The sequence below is a fragment of the Montipora foliosa genome, chromosome 8 (genome assembly GCF_036669935.1).
Source record: "Montipora foliosa isolate CH-2021 chromosome 8, ASM3666993v2, whole genome shotgun sequence".
In the NCBI taxonomy this organism is placed as follows: Eukaryota; Metazoa; Cnidaria; class Anthozoa; order Scleractinia; family Acroporidae; genus Montipora; species Montipora foliosa.
Window position 1 is genome coordinate 37187659 of NC_090876.1, and position 10000 is coordinate 37197658.

Below are 10000 nucleotides of genomic sequence, written 5' to 3' on the forward strand. Positions count from 1 at the left end.
AGCTAAATCTTCCTGTACAATCTGTGGGAGTGGCCCTTAGCCCCTCCCCCCCCCCCTCTCCCCTTCACGAGGAATGTGCTACAACTTCAACCGGGGAATCAGTGATCAGTGGAGCATTGACATTGACATTGACTATTTGACTGTGGATTAGGAGAAGGGTGTTGTAATTCATCCAATGTTTAACCACTTCGTTGAAGTGTTAGACACACGGGTACCAAACCGTTTGTCGAGTTCGCCTAAAAACGTTCCTTTGTTCATCATTTCTTTTTTGCAACTGGTCTTCCGCCATAACCTCTCTACCGCCGAGCAAGTCCTGGCACCTCAGCCAGATATTGAACGAATACGGAGCTCTAGGGTGTATAAAAAGAAGCTGCGTTTGTAACCAGTCATTTTGCGTGCGGCATACGTGTGCTGTGTATTTCAGGAACTGTTTGTGGATGAACTTTGATAAAGGGGCAGGGCCCGTCATTTCATAAAATGTCTCATTTTTAATAACTGGTCTAAAGTCGCCGTTTTGTGGATTGCGTTTCTGGAATCCCCCTCGGACCATTTTCCGGAGGAAATTTCTTTGTAATAAATCGAGTTTGTCTAACTCGGTTTGATGCAAGCACCAGACTTGCACGGAATAACATAAGATACTGACTACCAATGATTGAAATATATCTACACGAGTCTTTATCGGAAGTTTCTGACATGTAAGAGCTGTCCGTTCTCGATTAAATGCCGCCCATGCGGCCGAAATTTGATTTTCTAGGAATCTAAATACATATTCTGAAGACACTTTGTAACCTAAATATTTGAAGTCTTTAACATCGACTAGTATACCGGCGGAAATTTCTAATACGTGCGGAACATAATCGGGTTCCGGGTAAATGAAAAAACCATCATTTTAGTTTTGTCTTGTGCAATGAGGAGTCTAAAACGGGTAAAAACTTCCTCAAAAATGCGCAGTACGCCGTTCAACCATACTGGGTCCGTACGAGATCGTCTGCGTATAATAAATGGAAAAACTTTGAGTGACCATGCGCTGGATCGTCGCGGTTTGGTCCTCGGTTGCTGCACTCACTTGGGATTTCGTGTTTGAACATGGTGCCTGCGTCACGTAGTTCTGGACGTTTTTGAATCTCCCTTTCGACGACTGATAAGACGTAGGGAAAGTAAATAACAAACAGAAAGGGGCCTTCGTCGGAATCTTGTCTGACGCCAGATTTGATATCGATTTTGGTTTCGCCGTTTTTGATTTGCGCTTTTGTGTTCTGGTGGAACCAGTTGGTGATAGTTTCCGCGTATCCCCGGATGGGATTTTTGGGGGGTTAAATCTTGATCCGGGTTTGTCTTGGGGATCACTTTGACATTTTAGCCACTGGACAGTCTGATATACATTGTAAAATTAAGGAAATCTTGTTGATTCGCGAGTTAAAACCAGCGCTTAATGAAAATGTTGGCAGTGAGAAACTTCTTCCATTTATATTTTTTCATGCAGATTTAACTAGGTTTGTTTATTTTCATTGTCATTACTTTCCTTATTTGGTGTTATTCTTCATGCTTAAATTCAATTGTACTTTAGGTAACCGTTACTTCTGAAGATTTTGGTTGGAACATACGAAACGTTAAGTTCATAAAAAGTTTTACAACATGCGTTATCTCGTTATGTTTATAACCGCAGTTTGGTTGTTATTTTTACTCAAGTTGAAATGGCCAAAGAATAAGAGGGTCTACGTTGTCTTGGTTTTTTTTTATTGTTGCCCCCATTCGATCATCTCTGTCACTTGAAATCCGGAGTACCCCCCACCCCCCTTCCTGCGTGTACAGCACCCTCTTAAGAGGCTGTTATGACCCAGGTTAGGGACTCACAGACAACATAAACAAGTTACTCAATTTCCTTTCTAGACTGTTTGTTTGCTTTTGTGATAAAATTTGGACAACCAAGTAGACACAAAGGAGGTTGTATTTGCCTAAAATATTTAATGGTGCAACTACACGTACAAAGACATCACAAATATTAAATCAATATTTAGCTTGATGACCAGGCCAAAGATGAAAAAACAAATACGCGCTGCGAATTAAGGCTCATGTTAGCGCTGGGCGGAGTGGGTCCGAGCAAGTGGTAAGGCTCCTTATTTCTCGAATGTCTGGACCCTTGCATATACATTTTTTACATTCCTGACATTTCCGACGTCCGAAAATTAATGTGAGTTGCAACTCAAACGAAAATTCTAGGGTTACTTTCTCTTGACGATCTAATTTACGAAAAGTCTAGGACAACTTTTCCTCTAGCACGCAAATTACGAAAATTCTAGGGCAGCTTTTTTTTTGCCCGAAATTCAAGGCAATGTGTTCGAGAAAATTTCCGAAAATTTTAGGCGACCTTACATCCGAACAGATATTTTACCGAAATCATTCGTTGGGTGTCCCTGTGGAACGCATCAAAAAGTGCAGCGATTTTGTCGGAGCCGAGCATAATTTTGTTGCCAAAATTTTAGTTTCTAAAGAACTGTGGTAACGCGTCGGTGGGAGATTGAAACACAAATTGATTTTATCAAACGAGTTGATAAGGGTCGAATAACTACCGTGAAAGATTTGGAAAGCTGACGTTTCGAGCGTTAGCCCTTCGTCGGAGCGAATAGAGGAATTGTGGTTGTTGTAGGTTTATATGTGTGCGGAGGAGCTTTACTATTGGTAGAAATAGGATGACGTGAATTTGTGAATAGATTAATGGAATGAGAGGCGTTCATTGATTCCGTGTGGATAGAGTGTGCCCATATTTCGTTCATCATACGCCTCGGAAGAAAGGCCCCTCTCCCCTCCCCCCTTGTTCCTCTGACCTTCCTTCTGCGAACCGTCAACCTCATATCATAGAGGCTAACCTCCTCGACGAGGTCCAGCTTGGTCACATTGCCGGGCCCTTCCAATCCCTCCCCCCCCCCCCCCTTGAAAACTTTCAGATTCACTCCCCTGGTCTTGTCCCAAAGAGGAACAGTGGAAAATGGCATACTGTTTTTTCACCTATCCTATCCTAAGGTAGGCTCGATTTCCAGCCGTTTTGTGAGTGCGGTTGTCCTCCTGGGGCGAGGAACGTGGGCTCACAAAACGGCTGGAAATCGAGCCTAATCCTAAGGGGTCCTCCGAAAGCTTAAACGCCTTTATACCCTCCAATACATTCGTATCGATGCCGTTTCCCTGGCTCTCGAATACGGCCCGGGCTGTTCCATGGCCAAAACAGACATCCAATCTGCCTTCAGAATAATCCCCATTCACCCCTGAGGGAGCTCCTGGGAATGGCCCGGAAAGACCACTACTACCTTTACAAAGCCGCGGGGTCATATTGTTACTTTGCTAGACTGGGTTAACTTGCCCCCAGGACATTATGCCAGCAGCTATTCCCGCCTTGCAATACAGGCATGAGGCATCCCCTCGGCTAGTTGCCGAGGGCCGTCATCCGGTGGTCCGTACCGGCGCTGGGTATTATCCGCGCCTCGCCAGTACATTCCCTGCCCTTCATTTACGCCCAAGTTGTTTCCATTGTCTTTTACTGCGCACCAAAGCATTAACCACTATTCAGCAGTGATTTTATGTGTCTCCCGTGTCAGGAAAATGAAAACCTGTCTCTCCCTTTACAAGTATTAGTTTTGTGCCTAGAGTATCGTGGGCGTATCTTTGGTAAGTTTCAGGGGGTAGTGGAAATGCACAGATTTTAGCAGGTGGACACAGTACAAACAATGGCGACGAAGCCGATGTAACGCGAATGGTGTTCTATTGGATCTTTAAACAAAATATGCCCTTTTAGAGCTCAATAATGGAACGTCAATTCGATAAACGAAACAAGCTGTGGAATCTGGAATCTTAAAAGTTAAGCCAACAAACGTTTGCATCTTTCGCCATCGGATGTCAATATTTTGCAAATGTAGTGTGATGTACAACACTGAAACTAAATGGCAAATTCTTTGAATCGATCACCTTGAGTGCATCTGTGTTTACTGTTGTCTGGCTCTTTATATTTATTTTATGTTCAACTCTGCGCAGTCTTCAGGTAAAAAAAATAATTCAAAATGTGACAGTCAAGAATTATTTGAAAGAAAGCTTGTTGTCTATTGGCCGTTCCGAAATTCAGCAGGGAACTGGGGCGAGTTTCAAATTTTAACTAATCGATAAACTGACATTACCACATGAAAGATCATGTTGAGATTGGTCATTTGGCCAAGTATGGTGCTTTTAGGGTGAACAGAGACCAAGTTATGGACCTTGAAACATGGTTCAAAATCCATACAGGCATCTCTAATTTGATACAGTGTCCCCCAAAACCATATAAACTCTTAAAATTTTTATGATTTCCGTGATACTCTTTAAAATGGGCAAACATAGCGATTTTCATCGCAGCTTCTTTCAAATTGTAGGTACATGACGGGATTTTACAGTTGTCACTAAACTGATAAAAAAATTTAGACTTTATATGGTTTTGGGGGACGCTTTGTCCAAATTAGAGACGTTTGTATGGATTTTGAACCGTATTTCAAGGTTAATAACTTGGTCTCCGTTCACCCATAAGGCATCATACTTGGTCAAATGACCAACCTTAACATGATTTTTCATGTGGTGGTGTCAGTTCATCGATTAGTTAAAATTTGAAAGTCGCCCCAGTTCCCTGCTGAATTTCGGAACGGCCAATTTTGTGCTTCATATTATTCAAGAAAAGACATGCTCCGGGACATGCTCTCTGCTGATGATGCCGCCGTCACTTCGCACACTGAGCAAGAACTCCAGTGCCTCATAGACAGGTTCTCCCAGGCCTGCAAAGACTTCGGACTGACCATCAGTCTGAAAAAGACCAATGTGCTGAGTCAGGATGTGGACACTCCACTAGCCATCTACATCGACGACTACCAACTTGAAGTCGTACACCAATTCACATACCTGGGATTCACCATCAGCGACAACCTGTCCCTGGATGCCGAGATCAGCAAGCGCATCGGCAAGACTGCCACAACCCTAGGACGCCTCACCACCCGCGTCTGGGAGAACCCAAAGCTGACAATTCCAACAAAGATGGCAGTGTACAACGCCTGCATCATCAGCATTCTCCTCTACGGCAGCGAGGCATGGACAACATAATCCAAACAGGAGCGCAAACTGAACAGCTTCCACATGCGCTGCCTGCACCGCATCCTCGGCATCCATTGGAGTGACAAGGTGCCCAATGCCCACGTCCTCGAGCGCGCTGGTCTTACCACTATTTCACGCTGCTCAGACAACGCAGGTTTCGATGGCTCGGCCACGTGCGCCGGATGGAGGATGGGCGCATCCCAAAGGACATCCTCTATGGCGAACTTGCCTCCGGCAAGAGAACTGTTGGCCGCCCCCAGCTGCGTTACAAAGATGTCTGCAAGCGTGAAATGAAAGCCCTGGACATCAACACAGAGAGCTGGGAAGACGCAGCAGCTGACCGCAACAAATGGCGCTGTGTTCTCCTCAAACAGCTGAAGTCTGGCGAAGAAAAGATCTAGACCTCAGCCAATGAAAACAGGGCCAAGCGAAAGGCACGCATCGCCACAGTTTCCCCAACTAGCCACACCTGCAAGAAATGTGGCCGAGATTTCCACTCACGCATTGGACTCATCAGTCACAGTCGGCGCTGTCCCTGAGGCAAAATGACTTGTTCCAGACCGGCGCAAAATTCATAGTCGACTACGACTGACGGAGGCCTACTATTCAAGGAAAAGTTCTTCAGAAAAGGGTTTGATCCCGAAATTTATTTTGTTGCGTATGGTAATTAATTTTGACATGATTGGGTTTCTCGTTTTCACGCACGCAATGAAATAGGAAGGGTTTTTTCGCTCTACTAGCAAATATGTTGTTTGTTTTACATTTTTCGCTGGAAAAGGTTTTTGTGAGATTTTCCTTTGCGAATTCATCATGTTGTGTAATATTCGAGCTTAACAAATTTGCATACGTGGGTTGTAATGTGATACGAGAGGATTTTTTTTTATAAAAGATGACAGGAATGTTTTCTTTCTGTCAAATGATTGATAGGTAACAAAGTTTTTAACTTCAGAAAAATATCTGTTTTGTCATTATAGTGTAAAATGAAGTTTATTTGGGAAGCCAACAATATTTCTTGAAGTTCCTGGTTAATCCAATATATTGCTACGACTTGCTAGTGCGAGGATTGCTTACATCATCCTTTTTGGGAATTTTGAGTGTCATCAAAATAAAATCATTTTGCGTGACATAGCCCCCTTAACACTAACATTTTTCAACAATATATCGCTTTAATCTAACACGAAGAGAAACAGTTTTGGATTTTTCAAGAATATATCGCTTTAATCTAACTCAAAATCATTTAAATAGTCAAAACTTCATATTTATGACCCATTTCCTTCGCTTTTTGTTTGTCAGCATTATGATTTGCGATACTTGAGGTGCACATGTTCATAAGTTTGTTTTTACATCTCACAGATGTTTAGATTTTCAATTACAAACTTGATCTGTTTTGATTGGCCACTTTACCTCAGTGTGTAAATAGTTCACCCCGAAGTCAAAATAGATACGTTTCGTTTCTGAAACGAAACAAAATACCAAAGACGAAAGTTTCTTGCCTAAAAGGTACGTTGTTTTTACTCTCAAAACGACGAACGATTAAGGGTGCTTTCGATTGGAAATCTAGATTTGGATCTTCGGATTTCCAATCGAACACAAAATCTCAAAACGGAGTTTGTCGCAGATCCACTAATTGAAAATTCATGTTGGGTAAGGATTTCAATTAACAAAATCTATCGCGAAACCCGTTTTCGGATTTTGTGTTCGACTGGAAATCCCAAGATCCGGGATTTTAAGATCTAAATCCGGATTTGCCAATGGAAAGCACCCTAACATTCTTTCCCGTAGTTCATTCAGTTGACACAAAGTGATTACGTGCACCTTTATGGTCGCCTAACACCAGATCATTTATTCCTTTCGACAGAACGTTATGACCTACCCCTTGATTCATAGAATTCAGAGACTGCAGAATTTTTAATGTTCTTACGATCGATTGTCATTAATCTTTCGATGAGAATTCGATTCAGAGTTATCTATAAGAACTGTTATTTTTTTCTCCATCTGTCTTTTGGCTTTTCTTTTACTATTAACTCCTGGTACTTTTTAGTGCGAACGTAAAGCCACAAATATTTTTTGACCTGGCATCAGATTAGACTGAAAAGAAGAGGAATTATGGAGCGGAAACAACATCTTCTGTCCTTCCTTAGTGTGTGCTTTGTGCAACTGCAAGACATGCATGACATACAGGAAAACGTCCGTCAGAGCAATTTACAGATTATTTAACTTAAAGAAGAAACGAGTGAGTTTTACTCAAGAGCGTGTTTTCTTATAGCCTGCAAGCAGGGTCTTCCATCGAAACAGCGTGTGGTCGAAATATAGGAGCTTGGTTACTAGTTTCGAAAAAAACTAATAACCAAGCCCCTATATTTCGACCGTGCGCCATTTTCAACAGAAGAGCCAGCTTGCAGGCTAGTTTTGTTATCTTTGAACTAAATTTATTACCAAAGTTAAAAAAAAGTAAGAGACTTCAAAATGGGACAGGACATTACAAAATAATTCAACGTGTGAACGTGTAAGCCAAAGGGCCACTGCTGACACGACGTCTGGGTGACCCCTCAAATGGTCTTAATGACCCCGCACTTGAAAAAATTAACTGGAACGCTGCAGTTCAATACCACCTAACTCAGTGCCTTCTGTTTGTGTGTAACACGTACCACAGGCAACCCAGAGTACGCTTATGAAGCGTCTAGTTTCATTTCATCTGCTCCCACAAGTCCAGGGACAAAGTAATCTAAATTGACGAGAACAGTCAATTTAGAGAAAATTAGGAATTGTCGATAATCGTCATTTCAGAGGTAGAGGATATGTGAAGGGAATCGAGGCAGGAATAGAGAGGACCCTGGGAATGAGGTTGAGAAGTTGCAGAACTTTCTTCAAGTGGTCAGCGTGCTAATTCAATACATTTAGACTTGTTTACCGAAATGCTAGAAATGCTGCCGAGGAAAGATGTTCAATTATGCTTGCGGTAATTTAACGACGGTTCATGCGTGGAATTGAAGGGAGATTTTAATTGGTCTTGACAGGAACCCATGACCCGGAGACTAAGGGTCCTTTCTATTAAGCCAAAATTTCTGGAAATTTCGGGCTGAAGTCAAATGGAAAGGTCCTTTGAGGTTCGGTCCGACCGGAATATTTGGAACCACCTCTGGAGGTGGTCCTCTTTGACCGGTCGCTCCGGTTCGACCGAAACGTGCCGTTCCATTTACAAAAATTCTCGTTTCCAGTCCCATTTCACTGTGATGTAACCGAAATTACGGTCGAAATGTAAATGGAACGCTTCGGTCCGGTTGGGAATTGACTTTTGATGAAAAATGTCGTTCCATTTTTCCTTGGTTAGTTCCACTGGTCTCGGACCTGATGGTCAGGCATAATGAAAGCACCCTTTGCTATCCCATACTGCGGCATTTTTACGGACCGATCTATTTTCAGACTACCTTTTCCAAAAAAATCAAAAGCAATTCCGGTTTGGTGACCCTATGACGTCAGGTTAGTTCCTTGTAATTGGTCATAGGGCTCCTGTGGGAGTCTCATTCGCGGGAAATTCAATCTAAAAATAAATCGGTCTGAAAACTCCGTGACACGGAGCTCTTACCATTTGAATGAAATTTTCGGTAATTCCGGGGAGAATTCAAATGGAACGGTTCATCTCGGTGGAATGTTTTCGCAAAAAAGGTATTACCTTTCGAGGTATCCCCTTTTTCTCGCCTTGACCGGAATTCCCGGAAATTTCTGTACCATTTGTCCACATTTACAAATGCCAGAGAAAATAGACCGTTTTATTATTATTTTTCAACCGGAACAACTCGTTTTTCTGGCAAATGATACAGCACATTCCCATTTTCTTTTTCTAAGTACAGAACGTGTAGTACCATCTGTCTAAACATTCTCACCGTAAATTTCATTCAAATAGTAAGCGCGCACGAACACAATGGAGTCGTAGGATCCGGGTTATGGGTTCCTGGGGCCCCTTTCTCGAAAGTCCCGAAAACTTTTCGGGCCCGAAAAGCCATTTGTCAAACTGCCAACCGCTTGTTTTGGAAAGCCGACCTTTTAACGTGTTTCAAGCTAACTAAAAGAAACAGGTCTGTGAAGTTGAACGACTTAAATCCTCTCCGTTCTTGAGATACAGAAGAAATTGTGACACCCGAAAATGGCCCGTAAAGTTTCGGGACTTTCGAGAAACGGGCCCCAGGGGTCACTTACCTCTACGCACAGTTCTCCTCTACTTTTCTGTGCAATCGGAGCGCAAACTGCGTCGGTTTTAGACGGGTGTGTGGCTTACGAATTTTTACGATGTCGTTAGTTGTCATTTCCCCTGATAAAGAGAAGGTAACAATTAACGAAATCGTAAAAATTCGTAAGCCACACACCCGTCTAAAACCGACACAGTTTGCGCTCCGATTGCACAGAAAAGTCGAGGACAACTGTACGTATAGGTAAGTGAAGTATATTTCTACATTTACAGCTTACTTTGCTTACTTTAGCATTTATAAGCTCAAAGATAATTTTCCCATGCAAAGTCTATAAATCGTATAACGAGCTTGGGCTGCCTGTGAGTGCATTAAAGAGAAATACGTCAAATCCTTTGTGAAATTTGGTAAATGAAAATGACTACATTGAAACGCCTATAATAGTAAAGAAAGCTAAGCAGTCTTAAATTTTTGAATTTTAACCATTCTTGCTGTATGCCGTCATTTATGTATTCTGCTGCCTCTGCCGTTAGATAATTTTCGATTATCTTTACCGCTCCTATTGCCTTCGTTTGTAGCAATATCAATCCATCCTTAAGCTTTTAGAATCCCTGTACGGTGGCCAATTTACATTATCAACTCCGTTGATAAAACCAAAATTTTTGTATACAACTTCCCCAGCGACGCAGCACCACAGTTTCTTTAGAAACTACCCC